The sequence below is a fragment of the Heloderma suspectum genome, chromosome 2 (genome assembly GCF_057233095.1).
Source record: "Heloderma suspectum isolate Gila_16-S chromosome 2, 16-S_ref, whole genome shotgun sequence".
Classification (NCBI taxonomy): domain Eukaryota; kingdom Metazoa; phylum Chordata; class Lepidosauria; order Squamata; family Helodermatidae; genus Heloderma; species Heloderma suspectum.
The window spans coordinates 175,377,357-175,387,924 of record NC_139459.1 but is presented as its reverse complement, the minus strand read 5'-3'; the positions used below and the strand labels follow the sequence as shown (position 1 = coordinate 175,387,924).

The following is a 10,568-nucleotide window of genomic DNA, read 5'->3' as shown; positions in this document are numbered from 1 at the left end:
AAAGCCTTAAAAGCAGCACAGATCCAACCAGTTCATACTGCCTGTTTGGCTATCTGCACCAGGCCAGCGTCATTGGTATTATTGCTGGTATCTTTCCCTGGTCACCTGATGGAACCATCCTCAGACCAGGTGCCCTTGCCTCCTGGCAAATTAGCCCCTAAAGTGGCATTGGCATCAGCCCATGTCTCAGGGACTACTCTGAGATCTGGCACTCAAGTCCATATCTGTTGTTGTGGCCTTGAGTTTAAAGGTCAGCCTTGACAATCCCAATTTTGAAGAAGCTTCCATTGCCCCTTGATCATTAATCTTTTGATGAGCTATAATACATAGATCGATTTCAGAGGATGAGATCCAAGATAAATCCTCTCCCCTGGAGTCACACCAAACGGTCCTCACCTCAGCATTGTTCCTCTTCTTGTTCACCTCAGAAACATAGTTCCCACCAGCAGTGTTGTTCCTCTTGGTACCTGGCAACTTTGTCAGCCCTGTCTATCTTCTCTGAGGTTTTTCATTCACCGTTGTTGTGCTCTTTCTGGCATTATTGTTGTCCATACTTTACATGTGGTCCTCCATGTTATTATGAGGACAGAGCTCCTTGGAGATGGGATAATCTGTTTTCTTGCTAGTTTCCCCCCTTTGTTCCCCCTTAGTTGCCCCCCTATGACTGAAATGCCATCAAGCATTACTACTTGTGTTGCACTTTATGGCGCTCTCCCTCCCATACAGATCATTTGGAACTGACTCATGCTCGTTCGGAATCAACTCGTATTGTCTCCCAACCACATAACAAGGAGCTTCCAGACGGTCACTCTGTGCCGCCTGTATCAGAATGCCTCCACCATTCCCGACACCAAAGTCTGTGCTCATGGAACTGCCACTGTTGACAAGACCACCTTTACCTCCAAATTTCTTTCAAGATGTTATCCTTCCAGAGATCTCAGTTGTTATGTTGGGGTTGTAACCAGGGCGGTAACTTTGGCTCCACTGCTGGCACCCTCACTGCTACTGGGAACACCCCCCCCATTGCAAACAGTTATGCCATCAGTTCCGCCACCTTCTGCAGAGTGTTCTTCCATATCAGAAGACTGCTATTCTGACTTACCATCCCCCTTCTTAGCCATAGCCTCCACATCCTGTCCTGATGTAGAGGCCAGATGCCGCTCTCTCCCATAGATGATGTACATCAATACGCAGTTCATCCCATGAGTGGGTGCAGTCCCCGATAGTTGCATCCATCCTCTTCTGATGTGGGCAGTCCTATATGGGGAACTCCTGTAGCCAAGGAGGTTAACAAAAAGTGCACATGATTCTGCAGCAGGGCAGGATTCACTTCTGATTTGAAGCTCTGCTTCCCGCATCCAACCCTAACATGCTACCTATAGCACTCCACTGACCTCACCAGTTAGGCAAATCTGTCCTGTTAAGCTGCCTGTTGCAATCCCAGTAGAGCAATTAACTAGAGGACTGCACTGCTCTCTCATGAGTAGCCAATGGCCCTTAGGATGCCAGGCCAGGGAGTAGTTTCCAGTTCTGCTCTGCTATGTCCTCTCACATTATGCTCCTCTAGCCACCCATTTAAGAGAACATAACAACATAAGAAGAACCCTCCTGGGTGCCAGTTTCCTGCTTTTTGCAGTGGACAAACAGATTCTTTGGGGAGGTCGAAAAGTGGAACACGAAATCAAAATCCCTTGCCCTCTTTACCACCTTTGTCCCTGGAGTTTCCCCATAGCTGTTGCTAGATTGATTCTTTTTCATGAATGTGTCTAATCCCTCTTTAAAGCCATCTTAACTAGTGGCCATCCCCACATTTTGTGGCAGCTAATTCTGTAACTTCATTTTGTATTGTGTGAAGGTCAATAAAACTATTAGACCAATAGTAAATAAATAAAACTAATAGACAAAGCTATTAGTTTGGCCCTGTGAGTGTGTGAGAGGAAATGCCTGAGTATCTGTGTGAATGGGTGTGTGTGTCTGAGTGTGTGTGAATGGGTGTGTCTGTTAGTGTGTCTGTGTGTGAATGCGTGTGCACATGCGTGTGTGTTTTGCAATGGGTTCTTGCTGGCTTCCAAGGGAAATCATCATCACCATGAGATGCAAAGGGATGGACTGTGGATGTGCTCAGAACTTGCTGCCGGTGCTTTCTCCTGAGCAATCCAGTCTTTATGATGTCTTGCATAAGCTAGATTTTGTTGTTGTTGTTCAGTCGTTCAGTCGTGTCCGACTCTTCGTGACCCCATGGACCATAGCACGCCAGGCCTTCCTGTCCTGCGCTCTCTCCCGGAGTGTGCTCAAGTTCATATTCATTGCATCCGTGATGCTATCTAGCCATCTCATCCTCTGCCGTCCCCTTCTCCTTTTGCCTTCAGTCTTTCTCAGCATCAGGGTCTTTTCCAGGGATTTTGTACTCTGCTGCTTTTCCCTGTTATTTTTGAATAATATTTATTTATTTATTCATTCATTCATTCATTCATTCATTCATTCATTTCATTTCTATACTGCCCAATAGCTGAAGCTTCCTGGGTGGTTCACAAAAATTAAAACCAAAAAGCACACAGTAAAACAATATAAAGTATTAAAGCACTAAACCACAATACTACAATACAACCAGAATAAAACCTGCTTTGGTAGATGCTGATATACAATGGAATGGACTTTTGGATATTTTCAGAACTAGTTGCTGTGTTCCAAAGGCTGATTTTTGGGTGGCTCTGAAGTTATCATCTTTTTTTAAATTAGCAGCAGTGCCCTCCCCTCCCCTCTGCACACTCACCATTGCAGGCATGCTCTCTTTGTCTCTTTTTGCAGTGGCTTTCAGTGATGATCCCCCTGGTCACGGGCAGGGGGAGGTATGGCATTGGGGGATTAACAGGCCAGCTGAGGAGAAGAGGGGCTAGACACCTTACAGCTGTCCCGTCTTCTGGTTCTTCCCCCAACCTGATGGTTCCTGGCAGCCTTACCAGTTTGCCCTCGGGTCTGGTGGTGCTGCTGCTGAATGCCAGGTCGGCCCAAAATAAAATCTCCCTCATCCATGATTTGATTGTGGATGAGGGGGCTGACCTGGTATGTATTACTGAGACCTGGGTGGGGGAACTGGGAGGGGTCACTCTCTCCCAGCTGTGCCCCCCTGGGTACTCGGTGCAGCACCAACACCGATTTGAGGGTCGGGGAGGGGGGGTTGCTGTGGTCTATAGGAATTCAATCTCCCTCTCCAGGCTTCCTGCTCATTCAAGTGCAGATCTTGAGTGTTTGTACCTTGTGTTGGGTACCCCGGACAGATTAGGGATTCTGTTGGTGTACCGCCCACCCCGCTGCCCATCAGACTCCCTGCCTGAGCTGACGGAGGTGGTCTCGGACTTGGTGTTGAGGACCCCTAGGATGCTGGTCCTGGAGGATCTCAACTTCCATGCCGAGGCCGCTGTATCCGGGTCGGCTCAGGACTTCATGGCCACCACGACAACCATGGGGCTGTCCCAACATGTCATCGGCCCAACGCATATAAAAGGACACACGCTTGATCTGGTTTTCTCGACTGGGCAGGAGGATGGTGATCTGAAAGTGGAGGAATTAACATCTGTCCCTTTGTCATGGTCAGATCACTTCCTGCTGAGGTTTAGACTCCTGGCAGCCTTCCCCCTCTGCAAGGGTGGGGGACCTATTAAAATGGTCCGCCCACGGAGATTAATGGATTCTGATGGATTCCAGAGGGCTCTGGGGGATTTTCCTGCTGGTATGGCTGGTGCTCCTGTCAAAGCCCAGGTCGCTGTGTGGAATGCAGAGATGACTTGGGCAGTTGACACGATTGCGCCCAAGCGCCCTCTCCCTCTGAGCAGAGCCTGGCCAGCTCCTTGGTATACACCTGAGCTGAGGGAAATGAGGCAAGAGGGGAGACAGCTAGAACGCAGGTGGAGGAAGACTCGTGCTGAGTCTGACCAAACACAGGTAAGAGCCCACTATCAAGCCTACTCTGTGGTGGTGAGGGTGGCAAAGAGACAGTTCTTTTCCACCAGCATTGCATCTTCTCAGTGTCGTCCAGTGGAGATTTTCCGAGTGGTTCGCGGCCTGTTACATTCTGGGCCAGGGCGAGAGACAGTGGAACCCTCGGTGGCACGCTGTGACGAGTTTTGCACGGCACTTTGAAGATAAAGTCGCTCAGATTCGTCATGAATTGGACACCACCATTAATGCAGTTCCATTGGTAGAGGTGTTCAGAGCACCGTCTGGTCCAGTTTTATTGGATGAGTTTCAGTTACTGAGGCGTGAGGAGACGGACAAGGTGCTTGGCCAAGTCCGATCGACCACTTGTGTGCTTGTCCCTTGCCCTTCATGGCTTATTAAATCAAACAAGGAGGGGATGTCTGGCTGGGTCCAGGAGGTTGTAAATTCCTCCTTGAGAGAGGGAGTGGTGCCTGCCGCTTTAAAAGAGGCAGTAATTAGACCACTCATCAAAAAGCCTAAACTGGACCCAGAGGATGTTAATAATTTTAGGCCAGTGGCCAACATCCCCTTCCTGGGCAAGGTGCTTGAGCGGGTGGTTGTAGGAAAGCTCCAGGCACTGTTGAATGAAATGGATTATCTAGATCCATTTCAATCGGGCTTCAGGCCTGGTTTTGGAACGGAAACTGCCTTGGTTGCCCTGTGGGATGACCTCTGCCGGGAGAGGGACAGCGGGAGTGCGACCCTGTTGATTCTTCTGGACCTCTCAGCAGCTTTCGATACCATCGACCATGGTATCCTTCTGGATAGGTTGTCTGGGTTGGGAGCTGGAGGCACTGTACTACAGTGGTTCCGCTCCTGCTTGGATGGCCGATTCCAGAAGGTGGTGCTGGGGGATTATTGCTCTGTGCCATGGCAATTGTGCCATGGGGTTCCACAGGGCTCTATTTTATCCCCCATGCTGTTTAACATCTACATGAAACCGCTGGGGGAGGTTATCTGGAGGTGTGGGCTGAGGTGCCATCAATATACAGATGACAGCCAGCTCTACCTCTCTTTCTCATCAAAACCAGGTGAGGCAGTGGCTGTTCTGAATCAGTGCCTGGGCACGGTAATGGACTGGATGAGGGCCAATAAACTGAAACTCAATCCAGACAAGACGGAGGTACTGTTAGTGGGTGGTTCGTCTGCCCGGCTAGGTGATATTCAACCTGTTCTGGAGGGGGTTGCACTCCCCCTAAAGGATCACGTTCGTAGTTTGGGGGTGCTCCTGGATCCAGAACTGTCACTTGAGGCACAGGTGAACTCAGTGGCACGGAGCACTTTTTATCAGCTTAGGCTGGTATACCAACTCTGCCCTTATCTGGACAGAGATAGCCTAGCTACAGTTATCCTTGCTCTGATAACTTCTCGTCTGGATTACTGTAATGCGTTATACGTGGAGCTGCCTTTGAAAACGGTCCGGAAACTTCAGCTGGTCCAAAATAGGGCAGCAAGATTGTTAACAGGGACTGGCCTGCGAGCTCATATTACGCCAGTACTTTTCCAGCTGCACTGGCTGCCAGTCCATTTCTGGGCCCGATTCAAAGTTCTGGTATTAACATTTAAAGCCCTTAACGGCTTGGGGCCAGGTTATCTGAAGGATCGCCTCCTCCCATAAGTACCTGCCCGGACCTTAAGATCATTGTCAGCGGCCCTTCTCCGTGAGCCCCTGCCAAAGGAAGTGAGGCGGGTGGCTACTAGGAGGAGGGCTTTTTCTGCTGTGGCACCCCAACTCTGGAATGAGCTCCCTGGTGAGGTTTGCCTGGCACCTACATTGTATTCCTTTCGGTGCCAGGTGAAGACCTTTTTATTTTCCCAGGCATTTTAGCATTTTAGCTTTCTAAACTTTTAGCTTTGCTGTTTTAAATCTGTATTTTAAACTCCTGCACTGCTGCTAGGTTTTATTGTGGTTGTATTGTTATATTGTGGTTTTAATGTTCTATATATTTTAAATTGTTTTATTGTGTGATGTTTTTTGTGAACCGCCCAGAGAGCTTCGGCTATTGGGCAGTATAGAAATGAAATAAATAAATATGATGATGATATGTCGCTATGTGAATCCCCCTCCCCATTTTGCTGATCATCTTATTTTTATTATTTTATTTTTATTATTGAATTTATTCGCCCATCTGGCTGGTCACCCAGCCACTCTGGGCGATGTACAACATACAATAAAAACAGTTTAAAACAATAAAATTCTACAATAAAAACATTTAGGGTATTTTCTAAAATACCTTAACCCACCCCAAATGCCTGCCTGAACAACAGCGTTTTTAATGCACGACGGAAGCTCATTAAAGAGGGGGCATGACGGAGTTCCCTAGGGAAGGAGTTCCACAGAGTGGGGGCCACCACAGAAAAGGCCCTCTCCCTCGTCCCCACCAGTCTAGCTGTCCTGGCTGATGGGACAGAGAGAAGGCCATCCGAGGCTGATCTTGTTAAGCAGCCTGTCTGGTGCTGCTGGAGGCGCTCCTTAAGATAGGCTGGGCCGGAACCATATAGGGTTTTAAAGGTCAAAACCAACACCTTGAATTTGGCCCGGAAAACAACTGGTAACCAGTGCAACTCCTTCAGCACTGGAGTGATGTGATCTCGCCGGCGGCTGCCTTTAATCAGGCGAGCCGCCGCGTTCTGTACCAGCTGCAGTTTCCGAACCGTCTTCAAGGGTAACCCCACGTAGAGCGCATTACAGTAGTCTAAATGAGAGGAGACCAGGGCATGTACTACCGATGGGGGCAGATGGTCGGGAAGGAAGGGGCGCAGCCGCCATATCAGATGGAGTTGATACAGCGCTGTCCGGCTCACAGCTGACACCTGAGCCTCCATGGACAGCTGGGAGTCCAAAATGACCCCCAGGCTGCGGACCTGGTCTTTCAAGGGTAGCCGTACCCCATTCAACACCAGGTCAACATCCCCCAGCCTCCTCTTGTCTCCCACCAAAAGTACCTCGGTCTTGTCAGGGTTCAGCTTCAGCCTATTCCTCCCCATCCAGCCATTCACCGTCTCCAGACATTTGGACAGGGATTCTACGGCCAACCTTGGTGAAGATTTAAACGAGAGGTAGAGCTGCGTGTCATCCGCATATTGATGACACCGCACCCCAAACCTCCTGATGATAGCCCCAGCGGCTTCACATAGATGTTAAATAGCATCGGGGAGAGGATGGAACCCTGTGGCACCCCACAAGTAAGTAGCCACGGGTCCGAAACCTCCTCTCCCAGTGCTACCCTCTGGTACCTGCCGGAGAGGAAGGACTGGAATCACCACAATACGGTGTCCCCAATGCCCAACCCCTCCAGGCGGTCCAGGGGGATACCGTGGTCAACGGTATCGAAAGCCGCTGAGAGGTCGAGGAGAACAAGGAAGGAGCATTCACCCCTATCCAGAGCCCTCCTCATATCATCTACCAAGGCGACCGTTTCTGTCCCATGCCCAGGCCTGAAGCCCGACTGAAATGGGTCTAGATAATCAGTTTCTTCCAAGTGTGCCTTCAGCTGCACCGCCACCATCCTCTCAATCACCTTGCCCCAAAATGGCAGATTTGAGCCTGGGTGAAAGTTGTTCAAAACTTGAGGATCCAAGGAGGGCTTGGTTAAGAGCGGTCTTATCACTGCCTCCTTGAGGGCTGATGGCATCACTCCCTCCTCAAGGGAGGCGTTCACCACCGCCTTGATCCCCTCACCCAGTCTCTCTCTGCAGCTCATAATGAGCCAAGATGGGCAAGGATCAAGTAAGCAGGTGGTCGGCCGTACCGATGAAAGCACCTTGTCCACATCATCAGGAGGAAGAAGCTGGAACCGATCCCACAAAACCGGTTTGCCACAGGCCGCCTCTTGCTCACTAACTGTATCCACAGCGTGCAGAGTAACACACCTAATCTGATCAATTTTATCTGCAAAGTGCCTTGCCAAGGCCTCACAGGAGGCCTTAGAATGCTCCAGTGGTTCCGGAGCCACAGGACTGACCAGGCTCCGGACCACTTGGAACAGCCTCCTGGGACAGCACTCTGCAGACACGATGGAGGCAGCATAATATTCCTTTTTTGCTGCCTTCACCGCCACGTGACAGGCTGAAGATACAGCTCTAGCCCGTGTCTGATCGTCTTTGGAGCGAGACTTTCGCCACCGGCGCTCTAGCCGTCTCACCTCCTGTTTCAGAGCTCGTAACCGCGGATTGAACCATGGTGCAGTCCGAGCCCTGTTCAGGGGGAGAGGGCGTTTCGGAGCCACCTGATCTAATGCCCCAGTGATTGCGGCATTCCAGCCACCCACCAGGGTCTCGACCGAGTGGCCGTTGGCATGCCCCAGAGAATCCCCAAGCGCGTTCAGGAATCCATTTGGATCCATAAGACGCCTGGGGCGGACCATTTTAATGGGTCCTCCACCCCTGCGGAGGGGTTGTGGAACCGAGAAGTCCAACGTCACCAGATAGTGATCTGACCATGACAAGGGGGTACCCCTGACTTCCAGATCACTCCCCACTTCTCCAGAAACAAACACAAGGTCTAGTGCATGACCGGCTACATGGGTGGGCCCAGTTAGAATATGGTGCAGCTCCCAGGAGGCCATGGTCTCCATGAAGTCCCGAGGTGCTCCTGTGAGGATGGCCTCCGAATGTACGTTGAAGTCCCCCAACACCAGTAAGTTAGGGGACTGCACACGCACATCAGAGACCACCTCAAGCACCTCGGCCAGGGAGTCAGTTGTGCAGCGGGGTGGACGGTACACAAGCAGAATCCCCAGACTGCCCTTTGGGCCCAACCTCCAGTACATGCACTCAGAAACCTTGGTCTCCCGGAGAGGGGGTCTGGTGAAGACCAAGGACTCTCGGTAGATAACAGCCACTCCCCCTCCCCGATCCTCAGCCCTCGGCTGCTGTGCATACGAAAATCCAGCTGGACACATGGCTGCAAGGGTTGGAGCAGCAGCCTCGGCCAGCCAGGTCTCCGTAATACATGCCAGGTCTGCACCCTCATCCAGGATCATGTCATGGATGAGGGAGGTTTTCTGGGTAACAGACCTGGCATTGCAGAGCAGCAAACGAAGGCCAGAAGATGGGGTCACGCCTCCCCCAGCCATCCTTTGGCTCTGGACAGGCCCGGAGCAGGGGACAGATACTACACATCTCTCCCTTGTTCCCCTTACCTGGCATGGCCTGCCCCTAGTGCTCCGCCAGTGCCTGCCGCCCAGCCTCGGTATCTTCTGGCCCCCAACACTCCCCCCACTGCCTCCATCAGGTGGACACATGCCCCCTCGCTCCCGCCTATCAGGCAGGCTACCCACCCCTAAAACCACAAATCTTAAAGTCACTTGATTCTCTGTGCAATGGGAATTGTTGCTGGAACAGGAGAATGTGGATCCAAATGAGTCCTTTTCAACTTATGATTGTAAAGTTTATGTTCCTCAGTTTCCCTTTTTAGGGGTATAGGCTATTGGGGATTGAAAAGGGGTCCACTGCTGGTGACTCCTTGGCTCTGCCCTTAGTGATCCGTCTTCCGCCACAGTGGTCACCAGTTGATATTGGTAGTAGCAGCAGCAGAAGCAACAAGAGCAATGAGATAGTACTAATAGGAGCAGCAGTAGTAGACAATAGTAAAAGGGTGGTAGCAGTTGTAGGAATAAAATATCAATAGGAACAGGAGCAGCAGCAATATTAATAGTACTAAAATAATAAAAAGTACAGTAAATTACTATTAGTAGTTGTTTACTATAGTTTTTAAATGGCTTTAGCACGGCTGCTACTGCTATCACTGCTACTGCTTAGTTGTAGTTACACAGAGTTGCACCTGAATGTTGGATGAGCCATTACTGTGATACATGAGTTGGTACGCTAAACTGCATGCTGCTGCTATTGTTTTCCCTGTCCACCCCCCCCCCCCCCCGGTTCATGCTAAGTCCAGCAAAGTGTTACAGAGTGGTTTTTATAATTGTGTATCATTCTGTGACTCAGAAATTAGGAAGAACCCTTTTCTTTACAACTAATCAGGAAATAAAGCAATATCACAGGGAGGATACAGAGTTGCGTAGAGGCAGAACCCCTAAATGTCACTCCTTCAGTGTTCATGTGTTTGCTGTAGATATGAAACTGTGTATGTAAACCTCCTGAACTCATCTGCTTTCCAAGCTTGGACTGGAACATCCAGTTTTAGGAAAACTAAACAGGCAGGCCTGGGCAAATTAGCCTCACAAAAATTCCCTTGAATTGTAGATGTTTCTATTGCAAACATTGAGGCACAGTGCAGATTTAAGGCTGTCTGCTAACCACAGCTAAGGGCTGTGGGTTCATCCTGGGAGCTCATGCACTACTCTCTCTACTTCTTCCTTTCTGTTTCATTTCCAGAGCTAACCATGATTATTCCTGTGTCAGTGGTTTCTCTAACCATGGATAGTTCTAAATTACAATTGGTAAGAAGGAGGTGTTGTGACATCCATAGTTACTCAGCAGTGAGGAGAAAGTTACTTTTCATGTACTGCTGCTGTTAATTATTGCTTCACATGTTCCAAGGCAGAATGTTATCAATGAACACAGCCCCCATTTCTGAGGCTGGTTCAGATTGGGCTGTTCTGATTAGGCCGTGGTTTGGTCACTCC

The 10,568-nt window shown here is 50.0% G+C and overlaps 1 protein-coding gene across 1 annotated transcript in view; it reads left to right on the top strand.

The window, feature by feature from the left end:
• The window catches only part of SYN1 (synapsin I), a 147,993-nt gene that overhangs the window by 74,522 nt on the left and 62,903 nt on the right, over positions 1-10,568 (top strand). The window lies entirely within an intron of this gene.